This window comes from Heterodontus francisci, chromosome 42 (genome assembly GCF_036365525.1).
Source record: "Heterodontus francisci isolate sHetFra1 chromosome 42, sHetFra1.hap1, whole genome shotgun sequence".
Taxonomy (NCBI): domain Eukaryota; kingdom Metazoa; phylum Chordata; class Chondrichthyes; order Heterodontiformes; family Heterodontidae; genus Heterodontus; species Heterodontus francisci.
In genome coordinates this window covers 4,198,348-4,223,148 of record NC_090412.1, presented here as the reverse complement: position 1 = coordinate 4,223,148, position 24,801 = coordinate 4,198,348, and the positions used below count along the sequence as shown (strand labels likewise).

At 43.8% G+C, this 24,801-nt stretch overlaps 1 long non-coding RNA gene across 3 annotated transcripts in view; it reads right to left on the bottom strand.

Moving 5' to 3' along the window:
- LOC137355396 (uncharacterized) overlaps positions 1–24,801 on the bottom strand; it is a 204,106-nt gene that overhangs the window by 69,745 nt on the left and 109,560 nt on the right. For 2 of the 3 annotated variants that reach the window (XR_010970920.1, XR_010970918.1), the window contains one exon: positions 20,091–20,567. The exons of the other annotated variant lie outside the window; for it this stretch is intronic. This is a non-coding gene — a long non-coding RNA (uncharacterized lncRNA). Of the gene's footprint in view, positions 1–20,090; positions 20,568–24,801 lie in introns of those variants that run through there. 3 annotated transcript variants of the gene reach the window in all.

Here is a 24,801-nt window from a genome sequence, read left to right as displayed (position 1 = left end):
TGTCATGCTCTGAAATTATTGAACTCAATGTTCAGTCCGGCAGGCTGTAGTGTGCCTAATCGGTAGATGAGATGCTTTTCCTCGAGCTTGCGTTGATGTTCACTGGAACACTGCAGCAATCCCAGGACAGAGATGTGAGCATGAGAGCAGGGGGGAGTGTTGAAATGGCAAGCAACCGGAAGCTCAGGGTCCTGCTTGCGGACTGAGCGGAGATGTTCCGCAAAGCGGTCACCTAGTCTGCGCTTGGTCTCCCCAATGTAGAGGAGACCACACTGTGAGCAGCGAATACAGTATACTACATTGAAAGAAGTACAAGTAAATCGCTGCTTCACCTGAAAGGAGTGTTTGGGGCCTGGGATAGTGAGGAGAGAGGAGGTAAATGGGCAGGTATTACACCTCCTGCGATTGCAGGGGAAGGTGCCCTGGGACGGGGACGAGGTGGTGGGGGTAATGGAGGAGTGGACCAGGGTGTCGCGGAGGGAACGATCCCTTCGGAATGCTGACAGGGGAAGGGAGGCGAAGATGCGACTGGTAGTGGCATCACGCTGGAGGTGGCGAAAATGGCGGAGGATGATCCTTTGGATATGGAGGCTGGTGGGATGAAAAGTGAGGACAAGGGGAACCCTGTCACGGTTCTGGGAGGGAGGGGGAGGGGAAGGGGTGAGGGTAGAGGTGCGGGGAATGGGTCGGACACGGTTGAGGGCCCTGTCAACCACAGTGGGGGGAAATCCTCGGTTGAGGAAAAAGGAGGTCATATCAGAAGCACCGTCATGGAAGGTAGCATCATCAGAGCTGATGCGTCGGAGACGGAGAAACTGGGAGAATGGAATGGAGTCCTTACAGGAGGTAGGGTGTGAAGAAGTGTAGTCGAGGTAGCTGTGGGAGTCGGTGGGCTTATAATGGATATTGGTAGACAACCTATCCCCAGAGATGGAGACAGAGAAGTCGAGGAAGGGAAGGGAAGTGTCAGAGATGGACCATGTAAAGGTGAGAGAAGGGTGGAAATTGGAAGCAAAGTTGATAAAGTTTTCTAGTTTGGGGCGGGAGCAGGAAACGGCACCGATACAGTCATCAATGTACCGGAAAAAGAGTTGGGGGAGGGGGCCTGAGTAGGACTGGAACAAAGAATGCTCGACATATCCCACAAAAAGACAGGCATAACTAGGACCCATGCGGGTACCCATAGCGACACCTTTTACTTGAAGGAAGTGTGTGGAGTTGAAGAAGAAGTTGTTCAATGTGAGAACAAGTTCAGCCAGGCGGAGGAGGGTGGTGGTGGATGGGGACTGGTTGGGCCTCTGTTCCAGGAAGAAGCGGAGAGCCCTCAAGCCATCCTGGTGGGGGATGGAGGTGTACAGCGATTGGACATCCATAGTGAAGAGGAGGCGGTTGGGACCAGGAAACTGGAAATTGTCAAAATGATGTAGGGCGTCAGAAGAATCACGGATGTTGGTGGGAAGAGACTGGACCAGTGGAGAAAAGATAGAGTCTAGATAGGAAGAAATAAGTTCAGTGGGGCAGGAGCAGGCTGACACAATGGGTCTGCCGGGACAGTCCCGTTTGTGGGAACAGGCTATTTTAGACTTGGTAATCTGTAATGAGACAGGATTAATGATCTCATAGTAAAGGATCCTGTCAGGAAGAGTGATCATAACATGATTGAATTTCACATTCAGTTTGAAGGTGAGAACCTGGGTCTGAAACTAGTTTCTTAAACTGAAATAAAGGTATGAAGACAGTTGGCTGAAGTAGACTAGAAGAATAAGTTAAAAGGTAAGACAGTAGATAAGCAGTGGCAGACATTTAAGGAGCTATTTCATAACTGTCCGATATCATCCATTGAGAAGGATGAATCATCTGTAGCTAGCTAAAGAAGTTAAGGATGGTATCAAATTGAAATAAAACAATGCTGTGATTACTGGTAGGCCAGAAGATTGGGAAGATTTTAGAAGCCAGCAAAGGATGACTTTTTTTTCAAAGAGAAATTAGAATGAGTAAACTAGCAAGAAATATGTAAAAACACAGTAAAAGCTTCTGCAAGTATGTAAACATAAAAAAATAGAAGCAGGAGTAGGCCATTCAGCCCTTCGAGTCTGCTCTGTCATTCAATAAGATCATGGCTGATCATTCAAACTCAATATCTGTTCCCGCTTTCTCCCTATATCCCCTTGATCCCTTTAGCCCTAAGAACAATATCTAACTCTTTCTTGAATATATTTAAGGATTTGGCCTCAACTGCTTTCCGTGGTAGAGAACTCCACAGATTCACCACTCTCTGGGTGAAGAAATCTCTCCTCATCTCAATCCTAAATAGCTTACCCCTTATCCTTAGACTGTGAACCCTGGTCCTGGACTCCCCTGCCATTGGGAACATCCTTCCTGCATTTAGTAAAAAGGAAGGGAGTAGCTAAAGTAAGCATTGGTCCCTTAGAGAATGAGACTGGGGAAACAAGGAAATGGCAGATACTTTGAACACATATTCAGGGTAGAAGACACTAAAAAATATCTCAGTAATAGAAAGTCAAGGGGCAAAAGGGAGGGAGGAAAACGTACTAGGAAGACTAAAGGCCGACTAGGCTGATTCCTGGGATGAAGGCCACTGTCTTGTCGGGATGGGTAGAATGCTCGGCCTATACTCATTGGAGTCTAGAAGAATGAAAGGTGATCTTATTGAAGCATTCAAAATTCTGAGGGGGTTGACCAGGTAGATGCTGAGGATGTTTCTCATCATGGGGAATCTAGAACTAGGGGCGCACAGTTTCAGAATAAGGGGTCTCCCATTTAAGATGGTGATGAGAAGGAATTTCTGAGAGTTGTTAATCTTTAGAATTCTTTACCCCAGAGAGCAGTAGAAGCTGTCATTGAATATATTCAAGGCTGAGGGAGACAGATTTTTGATCTACAAGGGAGTCAAGAGTTATGGGAGACAGACAGGAAAGTGAAGTTGAGGCCACGATTAGATAAGTCATAATCTTATTGAATGGCAGAGCAAGCTTGAGGGGCCGCATGGCCTGCTCCTGCTCCTATTTCATGTGTTCCTATCTCTTGACACATAGGAGTGATTCTTTTTTTTTCTTTGCTTTGCATCTAGGGGCAGCTTATTTTTGCCCCTTTTACTACTGCTTTGTGTCCAGAGACTTGAAGCAATCAGACATCCTCTCTTCAGCTTCCAGGTACTTCTGGGATTTCCCCAGACAGCCATGAGGGATTTGCACTGAGCATGGGTGGAAGCAGACCAGGATAATGTTAATGAGATGCCTTCTACCTTATTTTTGAATCTGTGCTTGGTGGAATTCCAGATGAACCGGTGCCCCAAATTAATGGGGTTTACTAATTGCACACAGCCTCCAAGATTGGAGGGTGCAAAAGAATAGAAGGCCCAAAATGTTTTTGGACAGCAACAGCAAGACCCACAAAGCCAATGACTGTCAACCCAGATAGCTGGGATAGAATGTGTACTGCATTGCTGAGAAGTGTGCTAAACATCTACCTGCATTTATAAAGCTGATTAAATAGCACTCAATCTCTCCAGCTAATGTACTGCTCAGAATGTTAATACTATAAAATGAATATTGGTACAGTATTCATTGCTCTCAATCAAAGCCCAGCACTCTAATTGCAGCATTATTGTGGGTGGCACAGTGGCGCAGTGGTTAGCACTGCAGCCTCACAGCTCCAGCGACCCGGGTTCAATTCTGGGTACTGCCTATGTGGAGTTTGCAAGTTCGCCCTGTGACTGCGTGGGTTTTCTCCGGGTGCTCCAGTTTCCTCCCACAAGCCAAAAGACTTGCAGGTTGGTAGGTAAATTGGCCATTATAAATTGCCCCTAGTATAGGTAGGTGGTAGGGAAATATAGGGACAGGTGGGGATGTGGTAGGAATATGGGATTAGTGTAGGATTAGTATAAATGGGTGGTTGATGGTCGGCACAGACTCGGTGGGCTGAAGGGCCTGTTTCAGTGCTGTATCTCTAAAAAACTAAAATTATTCAACTGTTTAGATTGCTGTGATAGTTTGTGCAGCAGAGTCAAGAATCATCTAAGATCCTTCACGGTTAACCAGATATAAACCATTTAGACAATTGACAGCCCTTTACTAATCTTATCCATTCATAGGCAAGATGCTGCAGATCAGCAATATTATCATTTGAGATAACTGTCATTTCACAATGACATGTGCCACTGAAGTGATAATCAGACATTAATTGCAATAACAGGGTCAGATACGATGTGGTTTTGGAAACAGATTTTGACTGACTGGAACTGGGATTCATTTAAACAATGAAGCAGTAATTACGTCATCAGTTATGATAGACTAAACTGCTGTTTAAATGAAGCCTGCGTGTAAGGACTGGAGAGAAAATGTGCAACTATAGGCCAGTTAGCCTGACATCTGTAGTGGGGAAAATGCTAGAATCTATATGAAAGCAGGGCACTTAGAAAATCATATGAGCTATGAAAGGGAAATTGTATTTGACCAATTTGTTTTGAGGTTGTAACCAGTAGGGTGGGTAAGGGGGAACCAGTTTATGTAGTGTATTTAGATTTTCAAAAAGCATTTCATAAGGTACTGCACAAGAGGTTATTACACAAGATTAGGGTAATATATTAGCATGGATTGAAGATTGGTTAACTTGCAGAAAATAAAAAGTAGGAATAAACAGGTCATTTACAGGTTGGCAGGCTGTAACTAGTGGGGTACTCCAAGGATCAATGCTTGGGCCTCAACTATTTACAATCTATATCAATGATCTTTGAGGGGACTGAGTGTAATGTATCCAACTTTGACGATACAAAGTTAGGTGGGAGAGCAAGCTGAAGAGGACGAGGCTGCAAAAGGAGAGATACAGGTTAAGTGAGTGGGCAAGAACATGACAGATGGAATATAATATGGAGAAATGTGAAGTTATCCAATTTGGTATGAAAAATAAAACAGATTTTTTAAAATGTTGAGATGTGGAAACATTGGTATTTAGAGGGGTCTCAGTGTCTTTGTACATGAATCACAAAGTTAACATGAAGGTACAGCAAGGAATTGGGAAAGCAAATATTCTTTTAGCCTTTATCACAAAGGAATTGGGTATGAGTAAGTCTTACTGTAATTGTATAGGGGCTAAGTGAGACCATACCTGGAATACTGTGTACAGTTCTGGTATCCTTACCTAAAGGAGGATATACTTAACCTGAGAAAGAATGCAACGAAGGTTCAGTATAATTATGATTCCTGGAATGAGAGGATTGTCCTATGAGGAGAGATTGAATAGAACAGTCCAATATTCCATAGAGTGAATGAGGTGATCTCATTGAAACATATAAAATTCTTAAGGGCTTGACAGGGTAGAGGCTGAAACAATGTTTCCACTGGCTGGGTAGTCTAGAACTGGAGGCCACAGTCTCAGGATAAGGGGTCGGCTACTTGGGACTGAGATAAGGAAAAAAATTCTTTACTCGAAGGGTTGTGAACCATTAGAATTCTCTACCCCTGGAGAGCTGTGCATACTCAGTTGTTTGGGTATATTCAAGTCAAAGATTGATTTTTGGATACTAAAGGAATCAAGGGATATTGGGATAGTCCGTGAAGGTGTAACTGAGATACAAGATCAGCCAAGATCTTGTTGAATTAAGGAGCAGGCTTGAAGGGCCAAATGGCCTACTCCTGCTCCTCTTGTGTTCGAATACCTTTATCATGAACCAGTGCTCTGCCAGTTATCATGCTAACTTTTTTTAAATTTTGGTCGTTATACATTTCTTTATAATTGTGAAGTGCTGTCTTTTAACTTCCTCTCCCAGGAATAGTCTGCCTGCTTCAATGATTCAGGTGAATGCTAAAGATCCCACAGCACTCTTCATAGTCAGCATTTCTTCCTCAACCAATACCACCAAAAACATTGTTGCCGTTTGTTGGTTCTTGCTGTGTGCAAAAACATCTGCCATGTTTCTCTATATAAGAGTTGTGACTGAATTACTTTGAAAGGCCTTGCTTGTAAGGCAATTTGGGATGTTTGCATGAAATAATGCACTATACTGCAAAGTATACACACAACATTGAAGCAGGATGGGAATATATGCAGGAAAAAGGATTAGATGGCTATGCTGATAGGGTTAAATGAAGTAACATGGGTTCATATGGATGGAGCATACCCAACAATATGGACCAGTTGGGCTGACTGGCCCATTTCTATTCTGTAAATGCTGGATTCCCACATGAGTGCTTGACCTCAGTCATGTTTACAGGTGTAAGCTGGTAGCAATCGGGCATTTTCTCACAATGGTGAAGCAAAATCAAATCAAGATCCCCTTTTACTCTTCTTATGCACATGATTTCTAAGTAGCTTTGCTGGAGATGGGGAAGCAGATTACCTGCCATCCACTTTTAGCCACAAAACATTGTGGGCTGAATTTTATTTGGGCGCCACGCTCCACGGTGGCACCCTTTAAACACAATGGCGTGTCCGCATTCAGTGGTGGCCGCCGAGTCCCCACGATATTATTCGTGGGGGGTCATTTAAATAGAGGAGGCAGAGCGGCCACCCCCGATGACGTCCGGCGCCACTGCGCAGGTGCCATTTTTAAAGCGCTTTAAGTCCTTACAATTAATTTTAATTTTTGAAGGAAAAATATTATTGATTTTTATTAAATATAAAATTAAGTGATTGAGGTCCTTCCCTAACACCTCCCTGCCCCCCCCATGGTCATTTCATTGCCCGAAATGACCATCAATTGATTTTTCAAATACCCGAACTTTCCCCCCCAACCTTCAATCTTTTGCTCTTCAACCCTTTCCCACCATTCAATAAAAATTGATTTCCCCCGCTCCTCCCGCCCCGAAATTTTTATTACTCCCCCCTCCCCACCAGGTTCTCGCCTCGGAACTCCATGCAGAGTTCCGAAGGCGTGCCAAAGCGGAACGGAGGCGGTAAAATCGGCGTGGGACGGCAGGCAAGTTCATTTGAATATATTTAATGGCAATCTGCACATGGAGATGAAGGGCCCACCGTTAGGTGGTGAGGGGTCTGCACAGAGGTCCCCCCGCCACCAGTAATATGCGGCAGGCCCTTCTCGATGTCACGGGTCGAGGCAGGCCTCTCCCCACAGCATTGAGGGGCCGGTAAAATTCAGCCCACAGAGAGCAGAAATACACTGGCTGTGCAGCCATATGACTAATCAATGACCATCTGTATTTTCTGAAATCCAGAAGTGCTGGCCACCTTTTCGGGGTTCTGTTACTTTTCTGTGGGAAAGGAGACAAAAGTGCTGGTCAGCGCATTAGATATGGAACATAGCTGGACTGGAATGATCTAGAAGAATAAACATTGAAAGCAATGGTGACTTTGCCTCTCAGTGCCATGCTAGGCTACAGGTGACCTTGCAGCAGATTGCAAACTTCTACAACTGGTTCCCCAGAGGTAGTTCTCCTTGGTCTTTGACAAGTAGATATGCCAAGGCCTGCAGGTATAGCTGGTGATATAATAGCAGGTGTGGCTAGTTTGGCTTCGGTATCAGCTTATCTTCTGGCATGCATTCTTTTATCTGTACTACTTCAACCATGAAATACTGTTCTTGGGTGCATCCAAATCAACAAGGCTGTCTGCTGCTTGTGGTTAGATGCCTTGTGGTTCTGCAAAAGTTGGTATCGGAAGAACCCTTTCCATGTGCCTCTTTCTATTTGTTCCTGTTAAATGCTGAAATGCTTCCCGGCAGTTTGCATTTTGATTGCTTAGTGGGCAATAACGGATTTTTAGGACAATAAAAAAATTCTCAATTTATTGTCGAACAAAGGCAGCATTGTAAATTGGAGACACTGATTTCCATATCTAAATCTCTGATCAGTATCCTGCCAACTGGATTGGAGTCAGTAAAACTTTACCCTCGTGATCAGTAAAATACTTATCAAATTGATTAATTGTAAATTTTAATATTAATCAACAAAAGTGACTTTCACTTTGATTAGAAAGAAAGATTGTGAAAGAATTGCATACTTCAAACACTACACCCAAAGGAAGAGTTGCTATTTGTTGCAGCATCGTAAATGAATTCAAAAAGTGTTTGTGATGTGGCTATCCATAGTGATCAGTGCAGTACTTCCATATGGTTTATTCAAGAACCCCTTTAGTAAGTTGGAAAGTCTAAATTTAATAAACTCTTTATTTTCTCATTTAATCACTATCTAATTTGAGTGTTTCCAGGACACAAACAGCACACATGTATATTGGATAAAATAGTCTATCAGTCAGTTTTTCCTTACGTTTCCTATTGAACTCTGCTTTCTGTTAATGCTGGCAATTCTTCCATAGTGAAACATATTTGTAGCCACCATGTAGATTCACGCCATGAAAAGGAGCAATGGAATTAAACTGCTTTAGGATTACACTAAAGCATAAAATTTAGCTTTATAATAGTAGGAAAGTGCTTATAGAAATGTCACGTTACTGGGTCAGATCAGCTACCAGCCAGATAAATACTTGGTAGTAAGAAATAAATTTACTGATCTATTTCCATGAATTACCTAACATCCAGAAATTTAATGGAAATGATCAAAAGTCAAAGGGGGTGAAATTGAAGATTGGCGAGACACCGAATAGGCAGTATCCCAAAGATGGCCTATTATAAACCCCACTGGTTAGTCAGTCCTATTTACTTCGAGAACTGAATGTAGGATGTCATATAATAGGCAGCAAATGTGATTCCACTTTTGCATCTTCGCCCATGCCCAATTTCACCCCCAAAGATTTTCAAAAAAATGCCTTGTAAAGGAGAAAAAACATTCTGCAGTAACTTCAAACTTTGTAGTTTTAACAATATTATAAACTGTTGCAATAGTCTGCATCATCTGAAACCTTTAACTTCTGATTTAAAAAAAAATTCTTCATGTAGTACACTCCTAACCAATTGTCAAGTGGAGACACCACAAAAGCATTAATTCAATCCTTCATCCTGAAAAAACATTCCAATCCAAACCATTCTAGCTCATGGGGTAGAGGCACTATGGGCTGCGGTCTAAATTACAAGGATCAGCAAGGTGCCAAACTCATGTTCCTGGACTGCGCAGAGTTAATTAGACCGTTGTTCAGGCAATACAACTGGGTACAGTCTTCTCAGGCTAGGCAGAGTGAAAAATCATCCAGAATTCCTGTTCCTAATTGTCATTTAGCCAGCCTTGGTGCTGACACCTCGGGTGTCCATCTGAGTTGCGATGCCCTCTGACTCCCATGGTTAAGTAGCTGCTCCTTTTGGGAAGGAAATCTGCCGTCCTTACCTGTTCTGGCCTACATGTGACTCCAGACCCACAGCAATGTGGTTGACTCTTAACTGCCCCCTGAAATGGCCTAGCAAGCCACTCAGTTCAAGGGCAATTAGGGATGGGCAACAAATGCTGTCAGTGACACACACATGCTATGAAAGAATTAAAAAAAGTCAACATTTCCTATCAGAGTTTACATAGGAATAATCACTTGGGCAAGGAACCAGTGGGTTAACCATACCAAAGCATAAATTACTGCATTTGGGAAATGAGGGGAGGAAACTGAGAGGATAAAGGGTTTGTTGTATTAAATTTAGTTATAGATAAGTTGGTTAAAGAGCTTTTATCTTGTAAAATACATACTCATCCTTTTGTGGTTTTGCTGAATCCCCGTATTACTCTTGGAAAAACATGCAATCTGCCCTGTCGCAGTGGTTACCGTTTGATCATCTGCCCTTTTCAGTCACCTCATCTAATTTTCAGCAGATTCTCAATTATTCATGATGCACAAAAACCTGCTGATAGCAGCCAGTTGTTGTGGTTGATGTCCATACGTCAGTTAGGAAATAAATGGATGCAGAACAGAAAACCTAGATATTCCGCTCTTGAAATGACCTCACTATGTATTTGTTGACTTCTTTAATCATAGGATGACAAATGTTCTAGAAGTATCTACACAAGGTAATCTACAGAGTAATGTCTCTAAGTTGCCAGTGATCGCCAGAGCTGGTGGACAGCCATAAAGGCTAAAGAGTGGCGAGTCGAAGAGACTTAGTTGGCAGGAAAAACGACAAAAGCGCAAGGAGAGAGCCAAATGTGTAACAGCCCCGACAAACAATTTTATCTGCAGCACCTGTGGAAGAGTCTGTCACTCTAGAATTGGCCTTTATAGCCACTCCAGATGCTGTTCCACAAACCACTGACCACCTCCAGGCGCTTACCCATTGTCTCAAGTCCTCTGAAGAAGGAATTTTCCTCCACACAAGATCAGGGGGCAGGTTGTTCAACCTTCCCCGTCTAAGAGCGAAGTCCAAAGTACAGAAAGTCCTCATCAGGGAACTCCTCTTTGCTGACGATACTGCTTTAACATCTCACACTGAAGAGTGCCTGCAGAGTCTCATCGACAGGTTTGCGGCTGCCTGCAATGAATTTGGTCTAACCATCAGCCTCAAGAAAACTAACATCATGGGGCAGGACGTCAGAAATGCTCCATCCATCAATATTGGCGACCACGCTCTGGTAGTGGTTCAAGAGTTCACCTACCTAGGCTCAACTATCACCAGTAACCTGTCTCTCGATGCAGAAATCAACAAGCGCATGGGTAAGGCTTCCACTGCTATGTCCAGACTGGCCAAGAGAGTGTGGGAAAATGGCGCACTGACACGGAACACAAAAGTCCGAGTGTATCAGGCCTGTGTCCTCAGTGCCTTGCTCTATGGCAGCGAGGCCTGGACAATGTATGTCATCAAAGAGCGACGTCTCAATTCATTCCATCTTCGCTGCCTCCGGAGAATACTTGGCATCAGGTGGCAGGACCGTATCTCCAACACAGAAGTCCTCGAAGTGGCCAACATCCCCAGCATATACACACTACTGAGTCAGTGGCGCTTGAGATGGCTTGGCCATGTGAGTCGCATGGAAGATGGCAGGATCCCCAAAGACACATTGTACTGGTATCAGACCCACCGGCCGTCCATGTCTCCGCTATAAAGACGTCTGCAAACGCGACATGAAATCCTGTGACATTGATCACAAGTCGTGGGAGTCAGTTGCCAGCGTTCGCCAGAGCTGGCGGGCAGCCATAAAGACAGGGCTAAAATGTGGCGAGTCGAAGAGACTTAGTAGTTGGCAGGAAAAAAGACAGAGGCACAAGGGGAGAGCCAACTGTGTAACAACCCTGACAAACAAATTTCTCTGCAGCACCTGTGGAAGAGCCTGTCACTCTAGAATTGGCCTTTATAGCCACTCCAGGCACTGCTTCACAAGCCACTGACCACCTCCAGGCGCGTATCCATTGTCTCTCGAGATAAGGAGGCCCAAAAGAAAGGGATTTGGACTTAAACGTAGGAGGCATGTTCAATAAGTTTGCAGACGACATAAAAATTGGCCGTATGGTTGATTAGTGAGGAGGGAAGCTGTAGACTGCAGGAGGATATAAATGGACTGGTAAATGGGCAGAAAAATGGCAAATGGAATTCAACCCAGAGAAGTGAGGTGATGCAAATGAGGAGGTCAAACAAGGCAAGGGAATACACAATATATGGGAGGATACTGAGAGGTGTAGAGGAAGTGAGGGACCTTGGAGTGTATGTCCACAGATCCCTATAAGTAGCAGAATAGGTTGATCAGGTGGTTAAGAAAGCCTAAGGAATACTTTTCTTTATTAGCTGAGGCATTGACTGTAAGAGCAAGGAGGTTATACTGGAGCTATATAAAACACTAGGCCACAGCTTGAAGACTGCGTGCAGTCCTGATCACTTCATTAGAGAAAGGATGTAATTGCACTAGAGGGGGTACAGAAGAGATTTAAGAGTGTTGCCAGGACTGGAAAATTGCAGCTATGAGGAAAGATTGGATAGGCTGGGATTGTTTTTCTTGGAACAGAGGAGGCTGACGGCGATTTGATTGAGGTGTACAAGGTTGTGAGGGGCCTGGATAGTGGATGGGAAGGACCCATTTCCTTTAGCAGAGCAGTCTGTGACTAGGGGGCTTAGATTTAAGTGACTGGTAGAAGGACTAGAGGGTGATGAGGGAAGAGATTTTTTTCACCCAGAGGGTGGTAGGGATCTGGAGCTCACTGCCTGAAAGGGTAGTAGAGGGAAAACCACCCAACTCATTTAAAAGGTGTCTGGATATGCATCTGAAGTGCCATAACCTCCAGGGATATGGAACAAGTGCTGGAAAATGGAATTGGGCTGGATGGTTCATTTTTCAGTTGGCACAGACAGGATGGGCAGAGTGGCCTCATTCTGTGCCATAAATTTTTCTACATTTTCTAAATATTCTCCACATCTGTAGAGGAGGGATGTGGGGAGAGAACAGGGGAGTAGCAGTATGTGAATTTTGCCTTGGGAGGGCCAGCACGGACATGATGGGTTGAATAGTCTCCTTCTGTGCTGTAATGATTCTATCTTTCGAAGAAAGAGGTGCTGTTTTGATCTTTAACAAAACAAGGAGCGGTCCGAGTGAGGGAGCAGGAGTTGGTGAGACCTGGTGAGTAGCTGCTAAGTGTTTCTAGATAAATGTCTACAAAGTAAAAGCATGGCGGAGAACCTCAGCCCTATGAAATGTGCATCCTGTCCCATGTGGGAAAGCCTGGATGCTTCTCATGGCCTGGGTGAACATGTGCAAGAAGTGTCGCCAACTAGAGCAGCTTGAGCTCCGGGTTTCAGAGCTTGAACGATGGCTGGAGTCACTACGGGCATCCATGAGGCTGAGAACTTCGTGAATAGCATCTTTTTGGAGGTGGTCATCCCGCTCCTTAAAAATCTCCAGGCAGAGGAAATGGTGACTGCCAGAAGGACAAGGAAGACCAGATAGGCAGAGCACGGAGCCCATGAGCCTTCCTCAGTGATGGCAGAGCCAGGTCCATGGCACCATGGGTGGTTCAGCTGCACAGGGGTGGGTGGTGGAGGAAGAAGTGTGAAAGAGACTAGTGGTAAGGAATTTGATAGTGAGGGGAGCAGGCAGGCACTGAGGGGGAGGAGGATAAAGAGCCAGAGGTCATGGTCCATATCTGCACCAATGACCCAGGCAGAAAGAAGGATGAGGTCCTGCAGGCAAAGTTTAGGGATCTGGGAAACAGATTGAAAAGCAGGATCTCAAAGGTAGTACACTCTGGATTACTCCTGATGCTAGGGAGTACAGAAACAGGAAGATAGAGTGGGTGGAGAGATTGTACGGGAAGTAGGGACTTAGATTCCTGAGGCATTGGGATCGCTTCAAGGAGAGTTGGGATTTGTTCAAGCCAGACGGATTGCACCTCAACAGGACTGGGACAAATCCTCACAGGGTTTTGATAGTGCTGTTGGAGGGTTTTAACTAGCTTGAGAGGAAAATGGGAATCTGAGTAGATTCAGAAGGGAGAGAAGAAAAGTTGGAAATGGAAGGCAAAAAATTAGTAAAGTATGTTTTGGAAGGCGGAGGAAACAAAGACTAAAATGGACAAAAAGGGAGTATGGCAATGCCAAATGGTACATACTTCAATGCAAGAAGTCAAGGGAATAAGGAAGATTAGCTAGCTGAAAGCACAGATTGGCATGTGGAAGTATGATATTGGGCAAGGATGAGCTCAGTGTTACTGGTTACAGTGTTTTCAGACGAGACAAAAGGGGATTTTTTTTTTTTGAATTTTTTTCTCTCAATATTGATTAAAGAACCAATTGCAGCTCACCACCACTTTAAGGGCAATTCGGGATGGGCAATAAATGCTGACCTAGCCAGTGATGCCCACATCGCATGAATGAATTTTAAAAAGTTAGCACTGATTTGTTAAAGGAAGGTCGTGTCTGACTGACATGATTGAATTTTTTGAGGAGATAACAAGGAGGGTCAATGAGTGTAGTATATTTGTAGTCTATATGGATTTTAGCAAGGCTTTTAAATAAGGTTCCACATGCCAGACTGGTTATGAAAGTAAAAGCTCATGGGATCCAAGGCAAAGTGGCAAATTTTATCCAAAATTGGCACAGAGGCAGGAAGCAAAGGGTAATGGTTGATGGGTGTTTTTGTGACCTGGAAAGCTGTTTCCAGTGGGGTTCTGCAGGACTCAGTACTAGGTCCCTTGTTTTTTGTGGTTGTATATCAATGATTTGGAGTTGAATGCAGGGGGTATGATTAAGAAGTTTGCAGATGATACAAAAATTGGCCGTGTAGTTGAAAATGAAGAAAGCTGTAGTCTGCAGGAGGATATCAATGGACTAGTCAGGTGGGCAGAACAGTGGCAAATGGAGTTCAGTCTGGAGAAGAGAGGTTATGCATTTGGGAAGGCTAACAAGGCAAGGGAATGCACAATAAATGATGGGATACTGAAAAGCGTAGAGGGACCTTGGAGTGCATTTCCACAGATGCCTGAAGGTGACGGGATAGGTAGATAAGGTGGTCCAAGAAGGCACACAGGATACTTGCCTTTTATTGGCTGAGGCATAGAATATAAGAGCTGGGAGGTTATGCTGGAACTGTATGAAACACTAGTTATGCCAAAGTTGGAGTACTGCATGCAGTTCTGGTCACAGCACGACAGGAAGGATATGATTGCATTAAAGAGGGTACAGAGGAGATTGACGATGATGTTACCTGGACTGGAGAATTTTAGTTATGAGGAAAGATTAGATAGGCTAGGGTTGTTTTCTTTGAAACAGGAGGCTGAGGGAGACCTAACTGAAGTATATAAAATTGAGGGGTCCAGATAGGGTGGACAGGAAGGCCCTATTTCCCTTGGTTGATGGATTTAAGGTAAGCGGAAGGATGTTCAGAGCAGATGCAAGGTGAAATTTGTTTTACCCAGAGGGTGGTGAGGATCTGGAACTCAATGTCTGAAATGACAGTAGAGGCAGAAACCCTCAACTTTTGAAAGTGCTTGGATATGAACTTGAAGTGCTGTAACCTACGAGGTTATGAACCAAGAGTTGGAAAGTGGGATTAGGCGGGATGGCTACTTGTCATGTAGGAACAGTACGACAGCTACGACAAAAGTATCTTATTGGCTGTAATGCATTTTGAGATGTTCAGTGGAGCAGAGGGAAGAAAAGAGTCTATTCTGCAAAGTTCATGGGGTATTTGCTTTAGGCTTTGATTCAGTAACCGAATTGGAAAAAAGGGAACTTGATCAAGAAGGAGTGGTCTGCGGACTATGTTTATATGCTTAAATAAAAGCCCATAAATGTTTCTAAAAATGTGCTTTTGATCAAATTAGGCAATGTTTTATGTATCATGTTTGAAGTATAATCTGAGGAACAAAATTTATATAGCATTTTTCATGACCACTGAACATCTCAAAGTGCATTGCAGCCAATGAAATACTTCTGTAGTAGCTGTTGTAATGTAGGAACAGTACAAAAGAAAGGACTGCTGCATTAATCTGACACTCTTGTTCCCCTGGTTACAAAAGTTTGTACAATTTAGACTGGGAGGCTTTATTCCCTTAAAGTGTGGTTGCAATGCAGAGACAATTTATTGAAAATAGTGCCTTTGCTAATTTGAGAAAAGTAGACAAGTGGTGGTATACAAACTTTTGCTCAATCTTCCTTTTTGCTGCAACAGGAATTTTAACCCTTAGAAGGGTTAAACAAAAATAGACCCATATAAATATAATGTTCTTTGAAAACCCATATTTATAGATGTGCGGCAAGAGAAGTACACCATTGTACCTGCTGTTTTCTGGAATTCTAATATGATTTATAAACCCCATGGATTTTTAGCTATTCTTTTCTAACTTTCCACAAAGTTCCAAAGTTCTTTGCAATAAAATGTATCAAAAACCTACCTCCAAATATAGAAATCAGTCCAAGAACCTGCACCTATGGTCAGGCAGGAATGCAAAGAGGCAGTGTTTCTTTGTGAATTAAGTGTTTAAAACCATTCTGTGTCCCAAAAAAAGTCAACATCTTCACTGTATCCAATGGTCCACAAACTTTCAATAGTATTCATATTTGTCTTCAATTTTTATAATTAAGATAAACTTGTGTGTAATTATAATTGATGCAATCGATCATGTCATTGCTCCTTGATGAAAGCACAGAAATTTGAGATAATACTTTTTTTTTTAAAACATGGGTTCATTCAGTAGTATGATATTAGGAATGAGAGGACAGTGTTCTAATGACGGCCTTTAAAAAGTTAAGGCTGTATTCACTGGAGCACTGAAGTTGAAGGAGGGCATCTACTGGTGTTCAAAATTTTGAAAGGATTTGAGAGTAAGTGTAAAAATACATTGCATTTATATATTTTTCATTACCTCAGAACATCCCAAAACAATCTGCAGCAACTGAAGTACTTTTGAAGTGTAGTCTTAATGAAGGAAACCCAGCAGCCAATTTGTACACAGCAAGGTTCCCACAAATAACAATGATGTAACGACCTGAACATTTTTTTGGTGAGGTTGAGGGATAAATATTGGCCAGGACACTGGGGAAAACTCCCCTACTCATAGACTGTTGTCCATTTGAGAGGACAGCCAGAGCCTCAGTTTAACAGCTCATCAGAATTATGGAAAAAGTTATGTCCACTGGTTGGGAAACATGGGGCATAAAATCAAGACTCTGATCAAAGACATAAAATTGGATTTTACAAATAATAAAATTTTTAATGTAAAAAATTCAAGGAATATGGAATGCTTTACCACAAGTGATTATTGAAGCTGAATTAATCCTAATTCAGAGGAATTAGAAGAGCACTTAAGAACATTAAATGGTCTGGGATAAAAGCAAGGAATTGCAATAGCTTCTGACTGGATCTAACACCCGTACAGACACGATGGGCTAAATAAACTCTTCCTGCACAAATTTCTCTAAATTATTTGACTAGTATAGGCATGTGTGGATATTTATAACTTCCTCAACACTATGGGACGAATGACTTATTTTACCTGTAATTTAAATACTTTTAATGATGTGACTGGTTTGATCTGGCTTCAATTGTAGGAAAGTATTTCATATTCTGCTCCAGTGAATATCGCTCTAGTTTTTTAAGTCAGTCATGATCACTATGTTCTTGAATCCTGTTGCACGTATTCCGTGGCTTTGATATTTCTATAATAGAGTACTCTACTGGATATTGTAACCCAACTGTAACCTAATTTGCACAGAATCACCATCAGCTCCTTGCTTGTACATTGTATTCAGATTCCCATTTGATGCCTTTTCCAGCTGCAATCTAGTTTACGATTTAATATCTGTATCCTACTGCTCTTGGTTTTTCTACTCCATTGAGAATTTTACTACTGAGTGCATTTCCAATCTCTTTATCCTAAAATGTAAAACTTCACACTATTTTATGTTGAATTGTATTTGCCACATATCTGTTACCTTAAGCTGGCTATGTTATCCTGTAGTCTCCCATGTTGTTCAATTTTCATGCCTTGTAATTTGGTATGATCAAAATTTGCTGACATAATTCCCTCTTTGCCCATCTCCAAATTGTTAATGTTTACAGAAAATCAGAGGTCCTAATACATATTCCTGGTGCATGCCACTAGTAAGCTCTTGCCAAGCCAAGGGCTATCCATTCACAGTTACTCTCTACTTTCTGTTCTTTAGCCATGATCTATCATGCTACATTCAGTGCAAACAAATTTATGGGAACGGTCCTTAAACAGACATTAGGCCCTTCATTACCATATAAAAGGGATGCATACCCTGTTTAAGGTGGCTGCGAGGGCTGAATATTACCCAGGCAAAATTGGTGTAGCTTCTTCGCACAGCTATTAACTTTTACGGAATACATATGATGGAATAAAAAATATTTCTGAGGAAAAAGTGGCACCGGTACAAAATTAGCATAAAAAGTGGAAAAAATGCACTGCTGCAAAATTAATGAAAGTACCTAATTGATTTTGATCACAGGAATGTCTGAATTCAAAATCTGTAATAAAAATGAGAAAAGAAATAATCAGCAACTGATGAAAAGTTGAGGCTCAAATTGCTCAGATCTACTGTTGATGGCTGTCATAAGCTGAACAGATCTGCTCTGTTTAAAGAGGGAGAGTCACATTGTTGACTGACGTGAGTTTGTTTCCACTTGCAAATCAAAGCAATGGAAAATTACTCAAATTAAAATGTGCAGGTGTCAGATTGTGCCAAGTCTTTGAATTGCTGCCTTTCAAGTAACTTTCATATCCAATATGAAAGATCACACATTCACTTAATTAAAAATTACAGGTAACTTTAAGAATTTAGGAAGTTAGTTTACACATATTGCAAGCAAATATCAATGAGTCTGCATGTATGTCAGCACTGCATAAGCACATTGAAATAATTAAGGAATAATTCTGTCATATAATTAAACAAAATTTGATCCAATAAATTGTAGACAAACAAGAGAAGAGTGACTGCAGAGGGTTCCTCTGACCCAGTGATGGGTCACCTGATTTGGGAACAGTTGATCTCCAGTATACAGATCACATTAAGCTCAGTTTTATATAGACTATACAGGCAACATACTTTCACAATATTCTCCTTAGAAGGGCACATCCAGCAGGAAGTAGCCAAGAAGATTAACAGAATGTTTTATTGCATGCCCAGGGTTCAACAAGCTCTTACAATACGTCACTCTTTGTTTGTGAAAGGAACTGCCTGAGCTGCAAGTTGCTTTGTGACATCCATGAATAGTCATTGCTTGAAGTCCTCCCAGCCAAATTCTTCCTAAAAGATTTGCAACAATGCCAAAAATAACTCATATTATTGATGATGTTTAGATCCTTGATATGAGTGTGATGCAGCCATTCCTTGCTATTTTATAAAGTTGATATTTTCAACACCGTTGCAACAATGTTAAGTTTTGCAGGCACATGCCTAATTGTTAGGAGCCAATAGCATTCATTTCATAACAGTATCCCATTTGTGTTATTCCCAACACTGAATGGGAAAATGAAAATAAGCCCCCAGTCATTGTTTTATGAAAAAAAAAATCATTTTCTTTTAATAAAAATGGAGCTGGATTAGTTACACAATAACACAAGTCAATGGTAATTATACAAAAATTCTAAATACATGATTTTCACACATGACGGACGTGTGTCAGTATTGAATATGTCAAAATAATTCATCTTCTACCAGGCTACCTCTCAGTCACAGGTTAGTGAAAAAGCCATCAATACCCACAGAAAGGGTTATTGGAAGCATGAGAGAGGGAACAAACCCTTGATGGAGATGCAATACTCATTATCCTTCACTGTTCACCCAATATGGCTTTTGCCATGTTCCAAGAATTTTTGAAAATAGCAATCAGATGTTCATTAGCTATTAAGCAAATAATCTTTCACATAAGAATGTTATCCATTTCATCATCATCAAACAATTTTGTGCATCATCAAAAGGACTTCCTTAAAGCCAAAACAATACTGAGATCTCATGCAGTTCTTCTTTCTTCTCTCTTTGGCCTCCTTGTCTCGGGAGACAATGGGTAAGCGCCTGGAGGTGGTCAGTGGTTTGTGGAGCAGCGCCTGGAGTGGCTATAAAGGCCAATACTAGAGTGACAGACTCTCTTCCACAGGTGCTGCAGAAAACATTGGTTGTCGGGGCTGTACACAGTTGGCTCTCCCCTTGCGCTTCTGTCTTTTTTCCTGCCAACTGCTAAGTCTCTTCGATTCGCCACACTTTAGGGGCTTCTCATGCAGCTGTTGTCAGTATTTCGATACTTTGTCAACACCAAAAACATTAACACTCTACTCAAGTCATGTCCCATGACATTAAATCTAATGGTGGTTAGTGCTTGTGATCAGACAAAACCATGGTCTGGGTTTTCTAGTAATACTAACTCACTTTCACCAGCTCAATCTCCAGTCTACTGGAGTCACTAACCATCTTCGACCAAGTCACTTTAGGCTGTTTCTAGTCCAGTATCACAAGATTGCAAGATACTTATAGACGAGGAAGAATATCCAGTCTATCTCAATTCATCAATTCAGAGCAACACTACACTCCCCCATTGTTGCATCTGGTTGCTCCTTAAGTGATCCCACTGTGCCTGGAATTCCATTCCCAGTCCTAACGTTACCCTTTACTAGTTTCAACCTGGAGTCCTTGCCCTACACCCAGTACTTAATTTAAAGTAGTATTCTGCATTTTTTATTTTATCATTTACTATCTTTTATATAATTCAGAAACCTTCTTTCCAGGCTTATAGTCACGTGATTTGAAGAAAATTTGGTCATGTGGGTAGAAGGTTACTTTAAGTATGTTTAGTGGTGCACCATGGATAACCAGGTTTCACAGTGCTTGCTTGATTGTCTTAGGGAGTCAGAGAAAGAATCCCAGAGTTTTTCTTGAAATTGGCCATAGTTTTTTTTTCTCTTTTTATATTTTCCTGGAGTTCCCATTACTAGTAGTGAGAAAGGATAGTATATGAGGTTGCACTATCTAATGAACAGGTGGGCATGAGTGGCCTGACCGTCTGTACTCACCTTTATTTCACCTGTTTTTACAGTCATTTGAGCAGAAGTTCTTGAAGGCTGAAGAGTTATTTGACAGTCAGTGTCTCCATTCAGTTACTTCGAGAATAAGGTCGGATGGTTTTTCCTTGCAGGCCTCTGATTTAATGGTGGCACAAAGGCAACTCAACAACCTTCTCCTCACATTTTCTTTTCTCAAAAATGTACTTCATTCATAAAATCTGTTTTAAAAAAAAAGTACAAAACAGTTCAAAACAGCACCAAGTTGACATTCCGGAAAGTGCAAAGGAAAATCAGTTTTCTTCAATACAGGAGTGAATTGCCTCACAATCCTTCCATTCTATTTTACATACAATGTACATTTCACAGCAAAACCATATTTGGTGTATACAGCCTGAGGGGTTTTCCATGGTTCCAGCCTCTTGGTTCACTATGGCAGGAGGACCTTACACAGTGGTCTTTCCCCATTGAGCCTCAACTTTCTCCTCACACTATTCCCCCCTCTCGTGCTCAAAATGGATAACTTCAGTTTCTTTTCCATACTTGCCCCAATCTTCCCCTGTCCAATCACCTCCCCTTAAGGTCCCCACCCCCAACCCTGCCATGCCTAAAAGCACACCAATCACTAATCTACATAACCATGAACCCTAAGACCTCAAGATGAACTTCAGTCCATGATTCAGCTGTTGCAGAAATCAATGCAGTTTAGTTCTAGAGACCTTTTTAAAATGTAAAAGCTAGCATTTAAATTTTTTGTTAATTAAGTATGAACAGCTTCACAATAAAGCAGGTCTTATTTCAAGTATTTGCTGATTGTTATTGAGAATTATTCAAAGAGTGTAAAAGTAGCATTGTTAAAAGCACATAAAAAGCGGCCTTTTGGCTAAGATCAAGTGTAGTATCTGTTCTTATCAGTGCTTATTTGATTGAGAAGAGACCATGATCATTGCCTTTTGATCCTGGGGAAGCTTTGAGTAAAATGGCTATAACCAATTTTCGAGCTTCGGGCCAGAGAGTGCGCAACACCGTTCGGGTGGTCGTGAAGGACAAGGAAGAAGATGCACTGGTCGATCGTACCTTCTTCATCAAGAAAATTCTCTTCGATTGCTGTGGATTTCAAGCGACGGACGTCTTCTGCCTGCAGGATTTCCCCAGCAGTGGATACTTCGACGTGACGTTCCGGAACGTGGCGGGATGCATCAAGTTCCTGAAGGCGTTCAAGGAGAAAGGGGACCGGGCTCCACTGTCGATCCTCACAGCGGAGCCGCTCTTCACGCTTCCGTCACAACGGGACCGGGTGGTGACGATTCACCTCTACAACCCCCATGTTCCGGTGGTGGATGTACTCACCTTTCTCGCCAGGTACGTCGAGGTGGCCGGCAGCAGCACTGATGTCAAGGACCCCTTTGGGATCTGGACCAGCAAGCGGCAGGTCAAGGTGACCTTGAAGGTAGATCCCAGTGGAGCCATCATCCACCCTCCCTCCAGCTTTGCTATCGGGGGAAGTCGAGGCTTCTTGGTCTACGCTGGGCAGCCCAGAGTTTGCCGCACCTGTGGCAAATCTGGTCACATGGCAGCCAACTGCAGCACGGTTGTTTGCAAGAACTGCAAGGAGGAAGGCCATCAGACCAAGGACTGTAAGCAGACTAAGTGTTGCAACTTGTGCGGTGCGGCAGGCCATCTCTACAAGACCTGCCCCAAACGTTGTCTCAGCTATGCTCAGGCGGCAAGGTCCAAGGAATGGCCGGGCGAAGGTTCGACGAAGGCGTCCGCTGTCCGAAAGGAGACCAGCAACCTTCTCCGCAGTGAGGAAATTCAACCTGAGAAGGAAGGGGAGGCAGCTGAAACCAACGACCCAGAACCTACCCAGCGCCCGGGAACCCCTCCTCCACAGACAGAATCAATGGAGGAGGAGGCAGCAGATGGACAAACAGGTCAGTGGCAAGTGGTCCAGAGGAAAACCACAAAGAAAAAACATCCCAAAGCCACCACCCAAACCAGTGGCAAGAGGAGGCTCTCTTCTGAATCAGACTGCAACAACTCCTCTTCACTGGACGGGGAAATGCTGGAACGACAGCCCCTTCAAAAGAGGCGGCAGAACTCCGAGATGGATGATAAAGCATCCCAGCCCCCGGGCACAGGAAGCTGTGATGGGCCCAGCGTGCCCCAACCCCAATGCCCCACACGTAACGAAGTGGCCAACGCATCTCAGCTCTGCGACACCGGGAGCAAAGACACGTCTGGCGCACCTGAGCTCCGGGAGACCGGGAGCTGTGATGTTTTCGAGGAGGAACAGATGGAAGCAGCTGAGGACAACCCAATCCTCTCTGCCTACAAGACCCCCCCGATGTCACCCGAGCGGCACAAACCCTGCATGAAAAATCAGGAGGGGTTTCTGAGCCCAACCAACGTGAAACTGCTTGCGCATACGATGGGTATGCAGGAACATCCCGAAGGGGAAGGACTGGGACTAGCGAGGAGAAATGGTATGGGAAGCAACAACTAATTTTTAGTAAAAAATGGGTGTAAGAATTGCTTCCATTAATGTGCGTAGCATTAAATCTACTACGCGATGTGTTTCAACCTTGGATTACCTTGCCAAGGTCAAAGCTGACCTACTGTTTCTGCAAGAGTGTGGAATACCACACCTCAGCACCTACAGGCAGTGGTCGCGATGGTGGTCCCACGGGCCATCGATCTGGTCGGGGGGTAATGACTGCCGTTCCTCCGGCCTGGGTATTCTGCTGCAGGGAGGTAACTTCACCATCTCTGAAGTTAAGGAGGTGGTGGGCGGCCGCCTCCTCGTAGCAGACGTGATGTACAACAACGCTCCGCTCCGGTTGATCACCGTGTACGCCCCGGTACAATGCAGCGAGCGGCTGACCGTCTTCCAGCAGCTCCCACTGCTGCTGGCGACGTCCAGGCCGGTCATCCTAGGCGGTGACTTCAACTGCATCATCGATGCGGCTGGACGATCCGGCAGTGACGACAGCAAACTGGACGCTACGTCCAGATTCCTAGTAGAAACAGTTAAGGATGCCAAACTGCACGACGTCTTCAGCAAACCTGCAGACGGAGCGCAGCGCAGATACACATGGTCAAGATCGGACGGGTCTGCCCGTTCCAGGATTGACTTCCTGTTTGTGTCCCGTGCTGTCACGGTCGGATCCACCGACGTCAAGCCGGTGTTCTTCTCCGACCACTGCCTCTTACTGGCCGACTGTCACTTACAGGACGACCAGCGGGTTGGCAGAGGGACGTGGAAGCTCAATGCGACACTGCTGACCCCAGAGAACGTTGAGGAACTCAAAAGGGATTACAAAGGTTGGAGGACCGTGAAACCCCTCTTTGAGTCTCCAGTTCACTGGTGGGAAGCGATAAAGGAAAACATCAAGAGGTTCTTCATCCACAAAGGTGTTCAGAAGGCGAGAGAGAGACAGAGGGAACTGTCCCGACTCCAGAATATTATGCAAAATCTACTCCGGTTGCAGTCAATGGGGGTCGAGGTCAAGGAGGACCTCCAAGAGGTGAAGAGCCAGCAGGCCTCGCTCTTTGCCAAGGAGGCCTCCAAGATCATCTTCCGGTCCAGAGTCCGCTCCATCGAGCAGGATGAGACGTGCTCGCGTTACTTCTTCCAAAAGGTACACAGAGAGAGCTCTGTTATCAGCAGCCTGAAGGAAGAAGATGGCTCGGTAACGTCTTCGCAGTCCGACATACTAAGGATCAGCAAATCCTTTTATGCTGGGCTGTATGACGCGAAGCCCACAGACAGCAGAGCCTCCCAGTCCTTCCTGTCATCTATCACAGAGGTCCTAGATGACAGCAGGAGGGAGAGACTGGACAAGCCGCTAATTCTGGACGAGCTGACACAGGCCGTCGAGTCTTTCGAGACGAGTAAAACCCCCGGGAGCGACGGCTTACCGGTCGAGTTGTACTCGGCCCTGTGGAACTGGGTCGGCCCGGACCTGCTGGAAGTATACGAGAGTATGCTCCTGGCCGGCAGCATGTCAGAGACCATGAGAAAAGGCATCATCACCCTCATTTACAAGCAGAAGGGGGAGAGGGCAGAAATCAGAAATTGGCGGCCCATCTCACTGCTTAATGTTGATTACAAGATTCTGTCCAAAGTCATAGCCAGTCGAGTCAAGTCTGCTCTGGAGTTGGTGATTCACCCCGATCAGACCTGTACTGTACCCGGCAGGAAGATCTCTGATAGTCTCGCGCTACTCAGGGATACGATCGCCTACGTACGGGACAGGAGGGTGGACACCTGCCTCATCAGTCTGGACCAGGAGAAGGCTTTTGACAGGATATCGCACACCTACATGATGGACGTGCTTTCCAAAATGGGGTTTGGGGAGGGAATCTGCAATTGGATCCAACTGCTCTACACAAACATCAGTAGCGCAGTGTCAATCAACGGGTGGGAATCTGAAAGTTTCCCGATCAAATCTG